General features: G+C 44.8%; 1 protein-coding gene across 33 annotated transcripts in view; it reads right to left on the bottom strand.

The window, feature by feature from the left end:
• The window catches only part of CELF2 (CUGBP Elav-like family member 2), an 838,781-nt gene that overhangs the window by 120,312 nt on the left and 695,738 nt on the right, over positions 1 to 22,731 (bottom strand). The window lies entirely within an intron of this gene.

Here is a 22,731-nt window from a genome sequence, read left to right as displayed (position 1 = left end):
AGAAACGTGGCACAGCTGGAGAGCAGGAAGTTGGCATCACAAACCATCAAAGGTTCAAAATCATACACTGGCATCTACTTTTCAAAACAAAACTCATTCAAAGGAAGAAAATAAAGTACAATACCATCCATACAACATTCCAAACTAGATATGCTTCCTCCTTATCTGGGAAAAAAAACAACTTGGAACCTTGTCAAATACTTGGTTCCACTGGAGTCTACTGAGATTAAATATGTAAGACCTCCACCTCCTGGACAAAGGAGAGTATGATCATAGCTCCTCGGCATTTAAAAAACTCCACGCCTCCAAGGATCAGAAATTCTTAAAGTCTATCATTTGCATGATGGAGGAGTACGAAAATTATGACGTGTCTTTAAAGAATCACAGATAGACAGAGTGTTCCTTTTTATATGAGCTTCCCACTTCAGCTATTTGAGTTCTTTGACCAGAGTTCATTTGGCCATGCTGCCTGGTGGTAGATTTTTTTCCTGAACTGATCAAATTAATGTGTGATTGCCAGCTTCAATGGCATAACCTAAGCCCAGAAAAGCTGTAGGAATTGCTTCAAGTCAAGGAGTGATTTTAAACAGCAGAGTCAAGTCCCAGCTTCTAGTATCCATCGTAATCACTTTAAGAGGAAGAAAAATTATATTCCCCCAGGCTTGATACAGAAAGAAGAACAGGGAAAGAAAACCATGATGCAAAAGAACATTTAAAAAGAGAATGTATAACTGAATCACTATGCTGTACAGCAGAAATTAATACAACATCGTAAATCAACTATACTTCAGTAAAATTAAAAAGAAAAGAAAAGAAAAACAGGGAAAGACATCATCTCTGTCTTCCCAAAGCTTCTAACAACCATACTCTGAGTAAGCTCTCCTTTCTCTCTCCTGGGCTTATGGGGTTGGCTTCTGGGTAAGCAAGCAATGAGGACACTCTGAACTTCAACTTCAAAATCGAAGCTACAAAATCTGATGCTTTCAAGCAGGTAGATTTTGAGGGTGTGATACTTAAAAAATAGAAGGTTTCAGATGCAGTAGAAGTCATAAGGCAGTCTGCATGCCTGGATAGAAGGCAATTAAGAAAGAATGATCTCAGCAGAAGGAAAACAAATGCCAGTCTGGCCAAGCTCAGAGCTAAGAAGGAAAAGTTGAGGTCGGCCTACAGGAACAGTGTAATGACAAAGGGAACGGAAATTGTGAATGACACATGATAAGATAAAAGCAACGAAGAATAAAGATGCTGTAAACTGAAGGAATCTTGTTGTTGGGCCACTGTGGACCCAACACATAGTGGTGTCAGGAATAAAGAATCCCTTCCTGCCTTAAACAGCCAAACAAAATCCCTACCACTTCCCATAGCCTGGAATTCCACTGGGAAGGTACAGTTCATTTGCTATTTAAGTATTAAAATGCTACCCTTGAGGAAGGTAATATGTAATCGTTCCTAGCTATTTACACCTTGAATCTGGCAACTTCAAGTGTTTCCCTCTTGAACAAGGTTCCTAGTGAACAGAAGGTGGTTTCTGTGGTGGTTTTGTTTTGCTTTGAGAAAGGGCAAGTTTGAAGCTGATGTCTGAGCAGCGTGGGATGGGGGTGAAGAGGGGCAAGAATGCAGAGGAGTCTTAATGGACAGAAGGGAGATGGAAAGACATTCCGAATCTCGAACTCTTCCCGATTTCATCCAGGGTCCACTCTGCCTATGCAAGCGACAGGGTGAAATCAGGGATTTGTCACTACACATCCTCTTTGAACTGTGCATAGCTTTGAACTCTTTTACTCTAGTCCCATCTAAACAAAGACCTTGGAAGAACGTGCCCCTCGAAGCTCCAGTGCTAGTGGTAATACACAGAAGAGTATCCTGGACACCACTGGTGACACGCCTATAACCCCTCACTGCTCACCGACCCCCAAGCCCGAAGCTCAGCTCCACAGGGGCCATGCTTGGCAAGCCAACTTGGGACCTTTGCAGGAGGCATCCCATCTCCAGGTGGGCAGAGCCCCAAGGCTCAGTGAGTAGAGCTCGGGCTGAATTTCTGCCCCGACTTGTAGCCTCAGCTAGGCACCCTCACGCAATGAACCACTCGCACCAAGATGGGGGCTCTGGGGGAATCTCACCCCAAGACGTCTTTTGGTTTCACACATTCGGTTCCTGAATGACTCAGTGGAAAATACCTTACTTCCTCTATACCTGAGTTCCTTTAGCTGCATCACCCCTAAAGCAGTGAATAAAAACTAGGTCTGGGGACTTCCTTGGTGGCGCACTGGTTAAGAATCCGCCTGCCAACGCAGGGGACACGGATGGAGCCCTGGTCCAGGAAGATTCCCACATGCCGTGGAGCAACTAAGCCCGTGCGCCACAACTACTGAGCCTGCGCTCTAGAGCCCACGAGGCACAACTACTGAGCCCTCGTGCCACAACTACCGAAGCTCATGTGCCTAGAACCCTGCTCTGCAACAAGAGAAGCCACTGCAGTGAGAAGCACACGCACTGCAATGAAGAGTAAGCACCGCTCCTACTTGCCTCAACTAGAGAAAGCCTGTGTGCAGCAACAAAGATGCAATGCAGCCAAAAATAAATAAATAAAATAAATGTATTTAAATAAAACACACACATGGGCTTCCCTGGTGGCGCAGTGGTTGAGAGTCCGCCTGCCGATGCAGGGGACGCGGGTTCGTGGCCCGGTCCGGGAGGATCCCACGTGCCGCGGAGCGACTGGGCCCGTGAGCCATGGCCGCTGAGCCTGCGCGTCCGGAGCCTGTGCTCCGCAACGGGAGAGGCCACAACAGTGAGAGGCCCGCATACTGCAAACAAACAAACAAACACACACACACACACACACACACACACACACACACACACACACACAAACCAGGTCTGCCTATCACTCCCTCCCCCTGAAAAAAAAAAAAAAAAACACCCTACATGGATATATAACCAAAGGGTCTCATTCAGAATAAATTCTTTTTTAACAGTCAACATTATTCCTTCCCTTTCTTGGGCTGAAAATGTCTTGCACTTCATTCAGCATGTATACTACTTGACTTAATAAAAGTAATGTTTCATTAAGTTATCAGAAAATCTGCGGTAGAAATACTCCCAATTTCAACATTCATCTGAGAGTCAGCCATTTGTGTTCTTCTCCCGATGGGACATGAGTCCGGACACTTCCAGAGTAAGAATGTGTTTCACAGACTCTTGCTTCTATGAGTACTCTCCCAGCTAAACAACCACAGACTTTTTTAGTAGTCAATCACTTGACATGCTCACTTAAAATCTTAGACTCACTGCAGAGATCATCGCCACACAGGACGGGAGAAACATCATTCATGTTGGCCCTGAGATGGTGATCATCACGGCAAAAGGCCAGGGAGCGACTCTAGGTCCTAGAAAACCCGTGGAGGTGCAACAGGGTTGGAATTTTCTTTCCTGCTTATCCTAACTGGATGGACAGCTGCTAAGGGAACCACCTGGCTTTTAGATTTCCCTGCACCAGCTGTAACTCAGGTCTGAAATTTACCGGATTCGTTTGCAGGTCAGCTGCAACACCAGATGGCCCAGCAGTCTGACTCGGGGGGACAGACCTCCCTCCTCCACCAGGCTCTGCTTCCAACATCACTGTAAGGTGGGTGGTTAAATGCCGACAACAGCCCCGGACACACGGTTGGCGGCTGCGACGTGCACCCAAGGTGACCACCCCCTCTGGTGTCAGCATCGCTCCCAGAATCCGCTTTCCCTGCTTCCTGTGGAGTACAGAGCAAGGCCTGCTCCATGTCACAGATGGGAAGCCACCTGCCAGGGGACTCCGGGGATGGGCAGAGCCGAAAGCTTCAGCCAGGCTCAGCCCTCCTGTGCGGCTTCACATTTTTCTACACTACCCGTCTGACACCGTCTCATAAGCACTCGCACTTTATCATTCTTGCCACCTCTATCCACTGGCTCTGGAGTTTCTGCCAGTGGCAGCAGCCAGCTTAGGAAACATAACCATGATGTCCCACGCCCAGGTGGCTTTGTGGCATCCCACTTTCCAAGAGTTTCAACAATTCACTGTGTTAATAAGAGCTCTGGATTTCGGAGCAAAAAATAAAGAAATCCACCTGTTGCCTGTCTATGTATCAGGCCCATCCCCTTACTCCTCACCATGGCTCTTTAAATTCACAGGCAGTACAGGTTAGGGGGTAAAACTCGAGAGGTGATTCCAGAACCAAATATCAGTGTTTCAGGCCTATGTAGAGCCTAACAGGCCCACTAGTGATGACTCCTGTACTCAACCCCAAGAGATGCTGCAGAGTCTACACACTGCAGGGAGGTATCACATGAAAGCTCACTGGCCGTTACCAACTCCCCATGGATTCATTTTGCGGCTCAACTTTGACCACCTGGCTGACCCCTAGGAAGCCCACTTAAGACAGATCTGTTTGGACGGGAAAGAAGGTCTAGAGAGAATGGTCCTGGGGTGCAGAGTGCCCACTGCGAAGGCCTCACCGTGAGCATCTCTGGATGGTCAGGAGGCACCCAGGGGACGCAGGGCCCCAAGGGAACGAGTCAGGGGGACTGGGAGCTTTCGATGGCCCCGATCCCCACAAGTTGGCAAGTTCAGCAATCTGGTTGCCCATGTTCAGCTTGTAAAGCAATGTGTCATCAGGATCATAATTGTGTGATATGATTAGACCATCCTGTAGCGCAAGTTGAGAATGGTAATTCTCAGAAATGCCAAGAGCTTCCTACTCCAAATAGGGTAGTTGGTGTCTGACTATATTTCCTCACAAATATTTTCTGCTGCCATAAAAAAATTCCCTCAGGTATTCTGCTGGCTTCACTGCTGAATAATCTGAGACACTGTGATGAGGTTTTTGCTGTTTCCAAAGATAAAGCCTCAAAAAAGACAGGCCAATGGTCTCTCTACACACACACACACACACACACACACACACACACACACACACACACACACACTCCAGTAGTGTATTTAAAGCCATCAAGAAGACACTCAACTTTACTGAAAGACTTTAATTTTAAATGATCAAGTAGACTTATCCTAAAAGAAACCATCTGGATTATCACCAATCTTTTCAAACCACAGCTGTTTCTCTTGGAAAGCCTAACTTGGAAACTCTTGGTAATAATACTCACAGGGAAAAAAAATGCACTACTTATGTAGAGATAACCAGTTTATACCATGGCCTGTCCTGAGTCAAACAGCACTTAATTTACGTTCTTCCGTGTGGAGGGCGGTGTAGACACAGCCCGAGAGAATGGTACCGAAATCAGATTTTAAAATTAGTTCTGCCCTGAAGAAAACTGACACCATACTTGTCCAAGAAACTTCTCTGAGGTTACCAAATTGGGGAGGAAGGAAACTAAGGTTTGATGCTCTGAAGACACCATTTTATAAAAAGACAGTTTTAAGTCTTTGGCTCTAAAATATGGACAGCATGGTAGTTTTTTACTCTATCTGTGTGTTTGTTTTAAAGAATCCAGGTATGAAGATGGGAGGTCAGTGACTTGAAAGGTTTGCAATTATTGAAATAGTCACTTGTCCGCTGTGGGGTAGAAATTTCAGGTCACATGCCAACAATTACACTCTCAATGGCACAGGAAGCCAGCCCTACGTACGGCTGGTCTAGTGGAACATTCCTCACGATTCTCCTGGAGCCACCAGCTCCCTCTCCTTGAAAGGCTGCTCCCATAAATGGGAGATAGGGCCTTTTTCTGAACGTTCTAGTCCTGATTGTTAATACTTTTTCTGATGCAACTTTTCAGTAATATCTTAATATGGGAAATTGTGGGATGTTTTCTGAAATACAAACAACTAGACAACTTGAGGATAGAGGACAGAAGGTGAAAAAATGATTTCCCACAATGCCGTGGCCAAGCTGGTAAAATAAAAAGTACTTCACGTTCGGAGCTTCTGGTGTTGTGTACGTGGACACCTGTCTCCCCAAGTCAACTCTGTCCCTGGGGTATAAAGAGGGGTCATCCACGTTCTCAAGGTGACTCAACATCTCGTACAAGAAATCTGCATGACTATCAAAACCTACACAAATAAACACTTGAAAACAACCACAGAAAAGTCATGTGCTGACTGAACCCTGTACGTATTTATTTCTTTAAAAAAAAGGAATAGTGCCGGCAGAGAGATTCAGTTCAAGCTGTATTTGAATTCAAGACAGCAACAGGGTCACCATGGTGTAAACTGAAAATTCCTTTAAAGGCTGCCTTTGAATTCTAAGGGGCCGTCAGATCAAGAGACCAAGGCCCTGCGAGGCTAAATGACTGAACCTGCTACGGTTTTTTTTTCTTTCTGTGAATGAAGCTCTTTTGTCTACACATTTGCAAGCAAAGCAAGTGCCTCCTTTACACAAGTCCAACTGCAGTTGGGATCTTGGCTTCGTGTCGAGTCAGTTGCACGGTTTAAGTCAAAAGAGGATGGAATTCTCATTGTTGCTTCCCCTTATCATCTGTTTTCTCCCCCAAACTCAGTCACTGTGTAGAGAATTTCATGCTTCTTTGAAGGCTGTTGATCTCAGCGGTGCACTTTGTGCTCAAGTGAATCTCCCACATGCTACGTGAGGTTTTGACTATCAACCATGGGCTTACCCACCGCCAAGACCCTTGACTTTCAGTTTCTACAAGGCAGTCAAAGGTTCAAAAACCCCATGAAAAAATCCCCTGAATTAAATTGTTAAAGTAAACTTAGCACTGACCTTAAAAAAAAAAAAGTAGCCACCTTCCAGGGGTCTAGAAGACGACCCTCAAGAGCCTTGAGGAAAAGGACAATGGCAAAATGCCATCCTTCCAAAGAACACAGATGCTACAGGAGGCAAACCGGTCCCCTGGAGAAGCACGGATGGATCCCTTTCCTCAGCCTAAAGTCCACCCCCCCCAAAAAAAAAGAACTGGCACTGTCGGTTAAAAACCACATCCAATGTACTGTTATTAACTTGGGGTCTCCATGGTCCTAAGTCTTTCTTTATTCTTTCTACTTTGTCCTCAAAACATGGCTTGCTTTAGAGGAATGTAAGATGGGACTTAACACGTAATGCTACTGATGTCACAAGCTGCACTTAAAATTCAGTCCCCTGGAACCCTCCTACACTGTTGGTGGGAATGTAAATCGGTGCAGCCATTATGGGAAACAGTATGGAGCTTCCTTAAAAAACTAAGGTTAGAGCTACCATATGATCCTGGGCATATATCTGGAAAAGATGGAAACTCCAATTTGAAAAGATACAGGCACCCCAATGTTCATAGCAGCACTGGTTACAACAGCCAAGACCTGAAAGCAACCTAAGTGTCCATCAAAGATGAAAGGATAAAGAAGATGTGGTACATATACACACAATGGAATACTACTCAGCCATAAGAAAGAATGAAATTTTACCATTTGAAGCAACATGGATGGACCTAGAGATTACCATATTGGGTGAAGTCAGACAGAGAAAGACAAATATTACATGATACCATTTATATGTGAAATCTACAAAACAATAGAAGTGAATTTCTTTACAAAACAGACACAGATTCACAGACATAGAAAACAAACTGATGGTTACCAAAGGAGAAAGGTGTGGGGAGATATAAATTCGGAGTATGGGACTAACATATACACATTATTATATATAACATAGATAAACAACAAGGACCTACTTTATAGCACAGGGAACTCTATTCAATATCTTGTAATAACCCATAAGGGAAAAGAATCTGAAAAAGAATCAATCAATCTATCTACCTGCCTATGAACTCTATCTATCCATCCCATCCATCCATCACTATCTGTCTATCTACCTATCTTTCTGTCTCTCTGAATCACTTTGCTGTATACCTGAAACTAACACAATACTGTATATCAACTATACTTCAGTAAAAAATAATAATAAAATTCAGTCCCCTGGCTGCTAAACACATTTATGTATTCCCTAGTATGATTTCCTTATCGTGGCCCCTCTGAACTTGAACGCTGCACCAAGGTGGGTGTAATGATATCAACTGAGATATCAAGGAGAAGAATTTCTGCAGTGAAGCAGAAATTCCTTAAATGGTAAGAAGCTGCAAGAAGATGAAAGGGTTTTGTTTTGCAGCCCTTTTTTTTTTTTTTTTTTTTTTGCTTTAGACTCAAAAGAAAAACAAAATTAGAGGAAGTTAACGTGTCATCTTTCTCTTGGCTTCTATGCCTGTTCCATAGAATCAAAGAATTTTACAATTAACTCGAGTCACCCAACTCTCCATCCCCCTCTCATAGCATGTTAGCCAAAAGCCCACAATCACACAAGTAGCTCAGAGCGAAGGCAAAACCATCCACATAACGAATGGTTCAGAGCCACCTTCAAAGTTAATGCCGATCATAGGAGAATTTGCCATGAACCACCCGATAGGTTCTGCTTTCCTTTGAAGGATGCTCAAGACTGCTTCAACCTCCTCTCATGTCACCGAAAATGTCTTTTTACACCCCAAACCTCCCTTTTTTTTTTTCTTTTGCTGTACGCGGGGCCTCTCACTGCTGTGGCCTCTCCCGTTGCGGAGCACAGGCTCCGGACGCGCAGGCTCAGCGGCCATGGCTCACGGGCCCAGCCGCTCCGCGGCACATGGGATCCTCCCGGACCGGGGCACGAACCCGTATTCCCTGCATCGGCAGGCGGACTCTCAACCACTGCGCCACCAGGGAAGCCCCCTCCCCTGCTTTAAACTTCTAACAGTTTTCTCTAAGACAAAGCACTTTTCTCCCCTCTCTATGTAAAAGTGGGACTTCCAGAGCGAGAATAACAGCTACCCAATACAAATGCCACATCCTGTAGAAATCAACTTTTAATGAAACCGTATCCAATTAGCTTATTTTTACAGAGTTTCATATAATGGGCACCCTGATGTAAAAAGTCATACCATCTGGCCATTACCTAGGAAGCAGATGGAGCCCTCATTCTGCTTTCAGTACCTGAATTATGTGGACACCACTGCTTGGCCCACCAACTGCAATCCCGAGGGAATCCCCAGGGAATTTCACTGACAAAGCAGGAGCTGTGCTTATGACTTCTGGCTGCCTGGGGTGCAGATCCTATGCTCCTCCAAGATCCCTGACTCATGTCCCCAGCAGGAGGACTCCTAGATGGTAAATCAGTGCCAACTTTTTAACCAGGGAGACAGCGCCGATCTCACGGGGCTCTGTGCAACCCCACACCCTTTCCTGAGACTCCCCACCTGACATGCTGGGACCACAGTCGGTTAACTGGCCACAAGATCACAATCTGCCCTGGTGACTTTTCTTGGAGGAACCATCTCCTGATACTCCCATGGCCCTGTGAAGTGAGGCACGCTCTCCAAATCCTCTGCCAGGCAAATGGAGTTTCTTTCGTGTTTTTTTTTTTTTTTTTTTTTTTGACCTAGATTAAATCTACCGCATTTTTAAGCCTTTTGGGAAAGCAACCAGGAGGGATGTGCATGGATCTGTGTGTACTGCAATACTTCTTCACCAATTATTATGTAAATCCCAACAACTGCAGGACACAGATCGAAAAGATATCAAGGGCAAAATTGCTGGAATCTGCTTCCTCCCCTTTCTCTGGGCCTCTGAAATAAGCCACTTAGGCTAAACCATTTCAGTGTAATAGCTGTAAAAGTATCTGAAGAATTTTAAAGTCACTCCTTTCCCCTGATGGGACAATCACTGCACTTAGCTGTTTCTTAAAGGCTCCCACTCTGCTCTAAGCATTGGAAGGTGAGTTTACGGTGCCCTGCGTGTTTGCCAAGGAGTCATGGGGACAGAATGTAGAGGGCAAGCAGTCTTCTTTGTTAAGAAATGTAAGGGAATAAGCAAACTGTGGATTTGATTAATTTGTATGTTAAAAATATTAATTCTAGAGTAGGAGGGAGGGAGTAGGAGGGAGGGCTATATTTTTTTCTTTCAAGGCAAGAAAAAAATAGGTTGAACACGACGAGCCAACAAGAAGGCCATACTTGGGGCCAGACACACTGACTTAAGGGAGACCACCCAGTATGGGTGGTCTCCCTTAAGTCAGTGTGTCTGGCCCCAATTCCTGGGCTGGTCAGTCCCCCACGAGTCTTGGTGGCAGAGAGGGTTCTAGGGGGCATGGCAGCAAAAGCTTCTTCTCCAAGGGTCCAGAGGATTGAGCAAGGCCTCAGGCTGAGTTCATCAGGATACCTTGACAAAGATTAAGGAAGGTGTCCCAGGGTTAAATGTGGTAGAAGATAGCTCCAATTAAAAAGGATTTAGTTTCAAAAGCACCGAGGGACCTCATTAAAAAGAAGTTTCTGGTGTAAGGTTATTGTGTAGTATGCGTTCTCCTGGGGACAGGATGGTGTTATAATTAGGAGTCTGGTGGCAATGAGAGTCATTTTCCTGTGATTCTCAATTCAGCACACTGGGCCAGGAGATGCTTCCTGGCCAGACCACTCTCTTAAGTCTCAACTTCACTGTCCTGCTTTGATGGCCGGACACCTTGTATTTGCCAGGTCTACACATTCAGACCCCTTATGTCGGCTTGAATAAAATACAGCTCAGCACTTTAGCACTTACCAGTGGTATCACTGGTATTCCAACTTCTTATGGGCCCGTTCTAGGTGGGGCTGGACTCTTTTATAAGAGGCTTTCAAGCCAGACTAGAGCCAAGGTATTTTTCCTGTTATGGGGGCGAGGAAAGTCATATTTACTTCCTCATGCTGGTCTTTACGGGTCAAAATGAAATGGAGGCAAGCTCATTGGCTACAGAAACTGTATGTCGGCTCAAGTAAAGATCTGTCCTTATTTTAGACTCTTCCTGTAGCAGATGGCTCCAGAGAGCTGATATTTATGGGCATTATAACTGCCTCGCCCACTCCCATGAAAACTAAGGCATCTTTCATGTGCATATAGATCAGGGAGGGAGATATTTTTACAAATTGCCGGGAACAGCAGAAATCATATAAGAACTGCACTTTTGTGGCCAAGTATAAATTGATGTTCTAGTGATAAAAGGCAAGCAGCCTTGGTCCCAGAGTTCTCAGGGCAGAGACTATGACAGGTTCCAAAGTGGCCCGGGATATTTCCTCCCTGCTCTGTTCATAAAGCTTCGCTTGAGTAAAGCAGTCGTCCTTTACTAGCACTTCAGACGGACTGGGTGTTGGACACATTTCTGAAACTCTCTAAGCTGCTTTTCCTTACTTTTAAAACGGGGTAACAGCAGCTCTCTCCCAGGGTTATTAAACAAGGTAATTTATGAAAACGTATATAGACCACAGATCCTGGTATATACACTGACGTGCTTAATAAATGTTAGAGATCACTGCCCACTGTAAATCTGTTACGTTCCTCCAAAAAGCCCCTGGCCCACACAGACCCTGTGCAGGTTCCCTACAAGGCAGGTGACAGACAATCAGCATTATCCTGATGAGTTAACAAAAGAAAAGCCCCCGAGGTACAGAAAGGCAGCATTCACACGCCAGCCACAACTTCACACAGCTCCCCGCTGGCCTCTGGATGGAAGGCAGGCAAGCGAGCCTCTTTTGTCAGTGACGACCATACACCCGGTGACAGGGTTTAGAATTGATTTTGTTGTCTTGCTTTCTGAAGTAATTACTTGGAACTGGCCAAGTCCGCCCATTTGCACGGCCCTTGAGGACCCCGGACATCCATTTACATGGCCTCTGAACAGTCAATCCATTTTAATGGGATCGTTTTGAGGACTTTCCTTTTCAGAGTACAACAGAATTACCCCCAACTGTACACTTGATGGTACTCCCCCAAGAGGCAGAAATTCCCTAAAACAGTGAGTTCTCTGAAAGAAACCCTGTGGCTGTCTAATGAGCTTACCTGGGCTTCATTACTATAAAACTTTAACCACGGACCTGTCATTTTCCTGTATGTTACAGCAGGCGGGGAGGGGGAAAAGAAACAAGAGCAGTGATCCTGGGCTCTGCATGAAGAGGTGGGGTTCTAAATGTCAGGATCAGGAGTGGAGAGGAAGGGACATGTGAGGAAGGAGACTGTGGACAGATTTAGGCACCCCCTGAAAAGAGGGGTTCCCAGCAGCTGGATTTCAGTTTGAGAGTTGCCATCACGCAATGATAAGACACAAGAAAAAAAAAAAAAAATCGCTGCCTGCTTGATGAACTGCTGTCCCCTACAGTGAACCTGCTACACTGGTTCAGTTGTTACTTCCTTATCATGCCACCTAAGGACCACCTTTGCAGGCAGGGAGCCGCTTCTGAAGGTTCCTTGGTGCCCGCCCTTCACAAGGCACAACATGAAGTTGGGCTTGTAGGTGCTTTTGAAATACTCATGGGTTGACTGTCCTCAGGGCCTTTTCCCATCTGCTCGCCTCACAGCAAAACAGTTTTTAGACTTCATGTGTCGTGAGTCTTCCTGATTTGGGCTACTGGCGATGAAGACGGTCCATGCAATACTCTTGAATCCATTTTCTGAGAAATGACCCTGGTAGAGCCAGTCATTTCTGACCTGAGGTAGCTGTGGTTTGATGGTTAGGTGAAACAGATTTTGACCGATCCATTTAGTAAGCTAATGTATACACTGTATCAAGTTCAGAATTGGACACACGGAAAACATGAAGGAACGGTCAGCTTGTTTTCTTCCTTCCATTGTCTGATATCATTTTGGGGGGACTGTAAAGGTTTCTTCTATATCTAGAATGATCCAGAATTTGGAGAGTGGGAGGGGGAATATTAGTCATTATTCTGGGACAACAGATGAAAACCGGGCTGTCGCAGGTAAACCCTACGTGCCCCTTCTCCGTTGAGATCTCTCCCAGCCCTGACTCTCCTCCTTTGGGCTTCATCCTTATGGCTTGAAGCTCAGATTTATATTAAAACAAAAATTCATCGGAAAAAACAACACTATGATCTATTTTTCCAGTGATTTATACTGGAGGATAAATTAATCTCTGACTACAGGCTTTGATAAGAGTATACACAGTGAGAATGTCAGGGTTGGGGCATGAGGAAGTGCCATGGAAAAACTCTCATGGCTGGGGAAAAAGAAACTTCACTCATGGGCTTCCCTGGTGGCGCAGTGGTTAGGAATCCACCTGCCAATGCAGGGGACATGGGTTCAAGCCCTGGTCCGGGAAGATCCCACATGCCGCGGAGCAACTAAGCCTGTGTGCCACAGCTACTGAGCCTGTGCTCTAGAGCCCGCGTGCCACAACTACTGAGCCCACGTGCCACAACTACTGAAGCCCGTGCGCTGCAACAAGAGAAGCCACCACAATGAGAAGTGCTTGCACTGCAAAGACCCAACACAAAAATAAATTAATTAATAAATTAAAAAAAACCCAGAAACAAACAAACAAAAACTTCACTTGCATTGTAATTTCGACAAGGGCTGGTCCAGATTTGACTGTGATCCAATTTAAATCTTGGACTGGAGAGTGGAACGGAAAGGGGCCTCAGTAATCATACAGTTTAAGTCCCTACTTCCAGCAAAAGAAACTAAGGCACAGAGAGGAAGTATTTGGATTTGCAAAGCCAGAACCCCAATCTCACTCTTTTTTTTTTTTTTTTTGCGGTACGCGGGCCTCTCACTGCCGTGGCCTCTCCTGTTGCGGAGCACAGGCTCCGGACGCGCAGGCTCAGCGGCCATGGCTCACGGGCCCAGCCGCTCCGCGGCATGTGGGATCTTCCCGGACCGGGGCACGAACCCGTGTCCCCTGCATCGGCAGGCGGACTCTCAACCACTGCGCCATCAGGGAAGCCCCCCAATCTCACTCTTGACAAAGACCTAGATGATCATACCAAATGCAGTAAGACAGATGAAGACAAATGTCATATCACTTATATGTGGACTCTAAAATATGATACAAATGAACTTACTTACAAAATGGAAACAGACTCACAGGCGAAGACTCACAAACGTATGGTTACCAAAGGGGAAAGGCGGGGAGGAGGGGTAAGTTAGGAGTTTGGGATTAACAGATACACGCTACTATATATATATAATAAACAGCAAGTACCTACTGTATGGCACGGAAGTATATTCAGTATCTTGTAATAACCTATAATGGAAAAGAATCTGAAAAAGAATATGTGTGTGTGTGTGTATAACTGAATCACTTTGCTGTACACCTGAAAATAACAACAGTGTAAATCAACTATACTTCAAGAAAAAAGGTGTTTAAAAAAAAAAAAAAAAGAACACCATGCTTCCTCATTGCTCTAAATCTCAACCCAGATAAATAGCAAGCGTGGCTTCCCATTTCTCAGGAAATTAAGTAAGTATTAACTGATGATGGATCCAAGAAAAATATAATACACGGTCCCTGCACTTGATGTGTTTAATATTTAGCAGCAGAGTTGACTGCTCATTCTTTAGCAGGTAGAGAGAAGACTCATCTTCTTCGCCAGAGACTCTCTCCCTCGAAAACTTCAGGGGGAAAAGGTGAAATCTCTCCTTGCTTTCAAGATTATGGAAAACTCTACACACTGGCTGATCAGCAGCCATTGGGATTCACTCAAGAATAACATGCCATCTATCAGCCTTCCTCACCCTGCACAGACGCTGACGTAGTATTTGATCTAAGAACTTTCATTTTCCTCAATCTTTGCCAGTGACACTTATTCTTCTGTTAAACCTTTTAGAAGAAAGGAGAAAGGAAATAATACCCTGCAGGTTCCCATTCCATCCTCTGATCACTGGATGAAGATGGATTTCCAAGTCTTTAGCCCCTTTTGAACGGAAGTCTGGATTTCAGACAAACACACACGATGATTAAGGTGGGGGCAGGAAGAAAGGCATGTTGTAAAACACTCCGCAAAGGGCTAAAAGGCTCTAGGCAACAAAGATCATTGGTATGGGCGAAGCCTCTGCTGTACTCTATTGCTCCCTAATTGTGCAGATAACAAATGATAATAATACTGCTTTGTAGTTACAAGAGATGTTCTCCCACCACTAAGGGTCTCGTGGTGAGTTCTCTATTTTATTCTATCATGAACAGATCAATAACTCAAGCAATCTAAATAGTGGCCACTGCAAATACCTTTTCATGGACTGTACTGTCCTGGAATACTTTTTACCTTAGTGAGAGGAAGAGCTATCTTCCTGGATATAACCGTGTTAAGAGTAATCCTAAAGTTGGTTTCAATTCCCCGAGCACATCCACTTTGTCGAAAGGGACGAGGTCCACATCACTGCTGGGTAGCGTGGAGAAGGCAGTGTAGGATTCAAATGCCCCATGGAAAGTACCAATGGAATTCCCCACATCTCGGGTCATTCTTCTGGAACATTTGGAAGGCTGGGTGGAGCAGCCTTCCAGCCTTCATTTTTGGACCGATGTCACTGAGAAATAATTCAACCACTATTCGTCAAATATATTTATACTTTTAATTTCCATGATGGTAGGTTTCTAAAGGATTCAACATTACGACAGGAGGGGGACAAAACTCCGATGAGTTCTTTCCTTGTCAGTCTTAGACAGTGAACTATGTGTGAAAGAGCTGTCATAAATGGATATATGCCAAGTAGCTGATACAAACCATAAAAATAACTGGGTCAAAATGACTGGTGAACTTGATCAACTAGGTGACGCAATGAGCTAATTCGAAGAAAAATTCAGGTTTGGACAGGTGTGTAAGTATTACACGCAAGAGTCACCGCATAATCTTGTCTATACAGCGAGGCCTGTAGCTAAATCCAAAGACTAAAGTGTCAGGAGTTGGGTCTGCTTACAACATGGCATTCTCAGCCTAAGACTGCAACAAATGTACAAAATACCTTTCCACAATCCAGTTACATCTTAAAACAGTGTTTCTCAAACTTGCCTGAAGATCACAGTCGCTTGTGTATAAATTCCTTGGAACCGACCCAGGTCCTTTCCATGGGAATCAGGATTTTCAGGGCCAAGGTCTGGTCATCTGTACAAGTGTCCCCCACGATTCTTATCCTCTGGGGAGCCTGGGAAACACCACCTGTGGCAGAGCCCACCAGCTGCCCACCCAAATCCATTCCTCCCACGGGGTCAGGACTGCAGCAGAGGGCAGGGTGAGGCCACGTGACCACATACAGTCTAAGGGGACGTGATACTTGCTGCTTTCAGGGCCAGGCCTTTTAAAAGAGCAGATGTAAGTCTTCCACATTTTCCTTCCTTTCCTTCTGGATGGATGCACATGGCAAACGACAACAGCAGCAGTAGCAACAAACCCAGGGGAAGGCCGAGTCACAAGGTGAAGAAGGCTGGTTCCCTGTATTGCCACGTGGAGGAAAGCGGCCACCAATCCAGAACACCCAGAAGGGATTCTTGACATGAGCAAGAAGGAAACTTCTGTGTGTGGACTCCTAATACATTTTTAGGCCTATCTGTTATAGGAGTTGAGCCTCTCCTGGTTACTACAACATCAAATGGTAGCTGTGTTAAAAACACACCAGAAGGATCGAAGTGAGTGTGCTTTAGAATTTGGTTTCAGAAAATTAGAAGTTGGTGGACAGCTATAGAAAAATCAGGTAGATAAAGTGAGTGATGCATTTAAACCCGTATTTAATGGCTTTGTGGTGAGAATACTCTTTTTTTTTTTTTTTTTTTAAACAAACCACTTGGCAAAATTGCCTAGATTCACAGGAGGATGTAATCTTGATAGGAAAGTCTAACATTTCAATCCACATCGCTAAATGATTCCTCATTTCATCTGCTAGTTGGTGAGATTTAGTCCACCAACACAAGTTAATTTTTTGTCTCCTCTTTCAATCTTTTCTCTCTTTTTGTTACCACTTCTCAAAGCGCTGCTCCAGCAATTCAGGTTTATCCCCCCACCCCTTCCCTCTACTGCTTCTCCAACCTATTAGCATCTCCAGTGGGTCTGGGGACCAGGCAGGGCCTGCTGTGCAGGTGGGTACAGAAATCGGACCTGGAGAGGTTTCAAGGGGTCTGGACCAAGTTGGCAGAGGAAGGAGGCCATCTTCTGTATCATTTTCCTGGATTGAGTTATGGGCTGGCAAGGGGTGTCTCCAAATCCTTTTGGTGCCTAGGTAGATCTGCAATTGTTTTAAATCCCTCCAAAATAATTCACAAAAATAAGCACATGCCCAAATAAAACCGAATATATGCGATATCAAGGTGTAGCCTACGAAAATCTAGGGAACAGGTATTTTAAAAATTTAATAAATTCACCTCTTTTCCTTTATCCCCGTTGGTTGAGAGTTCATGCGAATCTAAAGAAGTATACAGAATACTAAGTATCTTTGCGCTAAGAAGACGCTTTGAGTGTTTTAGCATTGTGACTGAGGGACAAAGAAAAATTCGTACTTCGAACGGAGGTGAAGGTGAGGTTGGACATGAGAGATATCTACACGGAAACACGATTCCTGAACAGTTTGTAGGCAGCGTGGAAACCATATAGGCTAACGGGTTCTTGCAAACTACTTCTAAAGCTTCTAGAGTGGCTCCAAAGAATTCATTTACTCCACCCCCCCGCCCCAAACCTCTCACAGGACTGCCAAGGCAATAGCTGGGAAGTTTGGGTGTGTCTGAACATCATTCACTGTCTCCAACCACAACCAGAAATCTGGAAGGTCCCTCAAAAGCTGTCCCTGGAAGATCTGCCCTCAAATGTATTCTCTGGAATGCACCTTCCACGACCCAGTTTCGCGACATCGGTGCCAGGGTGTCTCTGGGCTCTGGCTGTGCTGAAAAGCTCCCAGGTGGGAAATGCAGGCCATCCAATCAGGGCACCCCTAGGTTATCTGGAGCCTGAAGACTCTGACTGGTTTTCTCTCATCAGACTTCATCATACCCCTTGTTCTATGTTAAGCCTTCCTCAGTACTGCTTTAGGGAAGCCATGCAGAGATGGCAGGGAGAGTTTAAAAAAAAAAAAAATTCTAAATTTCCAGCCATCAAGCCTAACTTCTTGCCTGTCAGCAGCTTTTGAAATATTGATGGCATTTTCCCCCTCCTAACAGACAAGCTGAGTGCAGTCTGGGAAGCCTGCACTTAACTGTGACTAGAAATAGACTCTGTGTAATTAAATATATTTTTCAAGAGAAGGCGTACTCAGCCGGGAGGGGGGCCACACCCATTGATCCGCCTCTCCAAGCCCGACCTGCCTAGTGCAGACTCCGGACAGTGCAGTAATATAAGGGCCTGTTCTACGTGCAAGCCTGACATCTACTTCTGACGCCTCTAGCCGGGTAGCAATACAATGTGGGGCCCACGTTCAAGTAACAACAGAAGAAGTGTTTGGCTGGAGGGACAGGAGTCCGTCTGGGAGTGATTTACTATATATTCAAGAGGGAAAGAAGCAGCCAAGAGGTGATGAGCAACTGAATCAGGAAGAGTACATCATCACAGAAACAAACAGGAAGCATCTTGCACTGTCTTCTTAACCAAATGGCTTCTCACTGTCCTCAGTTCAAGAGGTTGGCACCAGAGACAATATTCTCGGGTTCTAAGAAAACTAACATTTCTTCCTTGATAATCTCTCACCTGTTTAAAAAAAAAAAAAAAAAAAAAAACCCACCACCACACGACCATACATGATACCTCACCCACCTCTACAAACCCCTATACATGAGGCACCCCTCCTTAACCAACAGAGAAACTGTCATTGGGCCACGAGATAAGAAGTGCTCCAAATACAATTAATTCACTGTATGCTTTTTTCTCATGAACTGAGAAACTTACATTCTACTTTCAGTTCAAAGACAAGTTGTGTAATCTCATCGGCAGACCGTTACATAAAAGATTTTATTCTGAGTCTTGGGTCTTCCTCGAAACATCAATAAGTTGTCTATGGATTTTTGCAAACGTCTTTGTAAACAGAGTTATTATCCCTACAGACTACATAGTTTATGAAAAAAAAAAACTATGATGCTTTTCCTTCAGATGAGCTTTGTAGAAAATGCTAGGTCTGAAGCTGACCAAATAACCTTTCCCTTTCAGGTCTTCTTCAATACGTGGTGATGAAAGGAGAATGCTAAAAAGGGGACACCGGTTTGGAATTTATTATTATTTTTTTTTCAAATCTTCCTGACTTTAGATATCTTTTGACTGCTTTTAGGACAAAAGAAAACTCTAAGAATCAGTATCCTTATTTCCAAGGAGCCTACCTACATCCAGATGAGTGAATGAAAGTCTAGTCTAATCAAGTTTATCTGAAAACAAAAGGTCAAAGGTAGAAAAAGTCACTGACAATAGATTAAGTGTTCTGTCTCCCAGGCCTTGCCCTAAGCTTTCAAGCTCCCAGGAGGTCTGACCATCACAACCCATGTTTTCCCTCTAAGAAGATAACAAAATAGAACTATCCAATTTAGAAAAGGCCTTGGTGAATGCAGTTTTTATCAGTGGCTGCATTCGGTTCCCATGTTTTAACTACAGCAGAATAATTATTTTGGAGATTGTATACTGCCGAGCGGAATAAGCTGTAACACTGAGAGATGGCTGTACACAGCCATCTTTTAAACGTTTCATCAGTTTTAGACCAGCAGATAAAACTATTTCATGTGTACCAGCGGGCTCCAGATTAACCCCGCAGAGTTCAAAACTGTGGAATCAAATATCAGCTGATTCCAATTTAAAGCAATAAATCACTGGCAAATGGTGACATAGTTATAGCGGGTCTGGTTACCAGGTGACAGTTACTGTACATTTTAATCCAGCTTGTGTATTTAAAAAAAAAAAAGAGTATTATGCAACTGCCTCAAAGCTGCCACAACAATATATTTTTAATGGAGTAATAACAAAACCTAAAGAAATAGCCTTAATAAAACTGTCAGCATCAAAAAGATACAGAAGATTCCTCATAAAGGCATGAATTAAAATCCACAGTAAAATATCTACCCATAAAGCAGGCAGGAACAGATTTTGTGCACATGCACCTAAGTATGAGACACCCACTAGGGAATAAAGCTTTAAGAGTTGCCCCCCCCCCCCGCCACTGTGCCACTGACCACGTCAGTCAAACAGAAGCAAGCTTCTATTCAGCATATTGGGCACGACAGCCCAAAGGCCAGTCTGTGTGCCTTCCACCTTGCATTGTTTAAAAGAAAAGTGGCTCTTTGAGAGACGGCCGATCAATGCTACTACTGCCTTCCTTGGAGGTATCATGCAACCTGGACGCCAAGCTGGATTCTGGAGACTACAGAGAGTGATTTTTGTTTTCTCTTTTCCCTGTGACACCTGATAAGGGTTGCTTTGCTACCCTAGTATCTGTTCATTTCATGGGAACCGGGACTTGGGATGACAATGGATGCCTCCGAAACCACAAAGCCTTTTTGACGCAGGAGAAAAGAGGTGTCCCACGTGGCTATGGGAGGCCCCTGGATGAAGCCGTCCGCCTGGTCCAACAGCAGGACCACTGGCCTGAGTCCAAGGCGGTGGCCTTCGTCCCCCGTCTCCCAGCTGGGCAAGTCCCTGACCACCTCCAATCACAGATTCCCGTTCAGTGTACCATCAAGACGCCAGCCCCAACCGCGTGTACTCTCAGGGCCGTGATGGGGGAACAAATGGGACGATGATGTGGAAACGAGGCCTCTGCGGATGGAAGTCATTATCAAACAGGGTGTCTGAACTTGCTTGTTTATAAACCTGGATTGGCGGCTGCAGAAGCTGAGCAGCTCTTGGGAAATCGCTCTCCATCCCTTCTTGTCCTCGACAAGGGGGCCGACCACACCCGCGGGCTCTGCAGGGTCGCCATGGGATGACGGGTCCAAATGACTCTAAATGCCACCTTTATGGGTGTATATGATCACACACTGCTAACCAAGAGAAACAGCCCACTTATGGATCTGAACCATATGGAAATGGAAAGGATAAAGCCCTTTTCGAGGGGCTACTGCTTTTCCCCAAGGTGCGGGTGCCCCACAGACGTGGACAGAGCAGGTTTACACGAAAACTCTGATCTGCCGCATTGAAGGAAGAGCAATAACGGCCGTGGACAATATCTGTGAATGGGGACGTTCGAGGAGCCATTATGTTTTCAACGCAGGTTTAACAATAAGGCTATTTTTCCACCCACTCTTTGGCACAGCCGTACTGTTCTTGGCCTCAAGTCGGAGGCGATGTGAAACACGGATTCAGAAGATAAGTGATATATGGTTACCAGTGCCAGTTCATGTAAAATATTACTGGATTGGAAACAGGCTGGTTATCGTCTTAGCGATCGCGGCTCCTTTTTCCTCCACTTTTTAGCAAATGCAGAGTTGGGGTGCTAAGGCCTGCCAGCTGAGCTTGGTTTGGAGTACCTAGGTAATGGTGAATTAACTTGTGTCCTACTTCCAATCTGACGCCAGCCAAAACTTTAAACATGATCTAGCTCCTATCCTATTTTCCTTGATGACGCTGCTTTCCGTACGCTTTGCTATTGGCCTGGAGGGGTGTGTGTGGCAGAGGTAGAACCAAGTCTGATGATTGGGATAAAAAGAAATGATACTTAAGCATGGCTATCAAGCCTTGTGACCCGATGCAGAAAAAGCACAGAAGCAGAGGTCAGGGAATGCCGGAATTTCACTCGTTGCTGTTCAGAACTGCCTATTTACTGCACGAAATCTCGCGGTGCCCGGTGTGCTCTCTGCGGTGCAGAAAAAAGGAGGCAAAGAGCAGTTAACACTCTTAGCGAGCACTACGGGGATATTCTAGGAAAAGGACAGTAAAAGTGCCAAGTGTGACATTACTCGGTTGTAACAGAAAGAGAGATATTATTACACCTAGAGGTGTGATAGGAGGTGACTTTAAGTTCCAAGTGAAACACTGACAATAAATATCATAGATTTCTATGGTTTCCAAAAGGGCACTTCAAAAGCTCCTTCTGAACTGTGCAGGGAAAGGCACTATTGTCCCCCTTCTATCCAGATGAGACAAGTGGCACAGCATGCCTAAAAGTGACCCACTGAAAATTATAACTCAGGATAGAGGCCACTGAGATCAAAGTTCACCTCCATTCCTTCTTGAGATTATGACTCATCCAGCAAAGAGCCATCAGTATTTTTATAACCCATATGGCACCATAAAAAATGAGGGTGGGGGCTTCCCTGGTGGCGCAGTGGTTGAGAGTCTGCCTGCCGATGCAGGGGACACGGGTTTGTGCCGCGGTCCGGGAGGATCCCACGTGCCGCGGAGCAGCTGGGCCCGTGAGCCATGGCCGCTGCGCCTGCGCGTCCGGAGCCTGTGCTCCGCAACGAGAGAGGCCACAAGAATGAGAGGCCCGCGTACCGGAAAAAAAAAAAAAAAAAAAAAAAAAAAAAAAAAAAAAAAAAAAAAAAAAATGAGGGTGTATTGTTTGCTGTGAAACAGACAGCAACTAAAAACTGAACCGAACTCCTCCATGGTAAATAATACCTATGGGTGTCTGCAACCCACGTCACATTCTTTGGGGTTCAGAAACTGCTATCTGACTCAGTGAGTATCTATTAAAATTCAACAATATATTCCTAGTAAAACAGCATATTATGGTGTCATTGATCTTTGCTAATAATTACAAAAGGCTGGGGGGGGTGGATTTAGGAAGAGTTTATTTCAAGGATCCAGGCAGTTTCTCTTAACGCAGCTTGCTTTACTTTTCTTCCTACCTGTCCACGATTAGTTTTTTAGATCCCGAATGTCTCAGGATGCCCTTTGCAGGAAAAGGACTTGATGTTTCTCAAGAGCTAGATGAATGCAAAGGTGGAGACATATTTGGGTTACTGGGCAAAGGCAGGCTGATTTTCTTATTTCAAAATTTTCAATTTTCTCATGCTTTCACTTCAAAATGAAAACTCCATTTAAAAATCCTTACTTTTTAAAGCTCAAAGTAAAACC

The sequence above is a fragment of the Kogia breviceps genome, chromosome 3, assembly GCF_026419965.1.
Source record: "Kogia breviceps isolate mKogBre1 chromosome 3, mKogBre1 haplotype 1, whole genome shotgun sequence".
Lineage (NCBI taxonomy): Eukaryota > Metazoa > Chordata > Mammalia > Artiodactyla > Physeteridae > Kogia > Kogia breviceps.
This window is presented reverse-complemented; position numbering and strand designations above follow the sequence as displayed.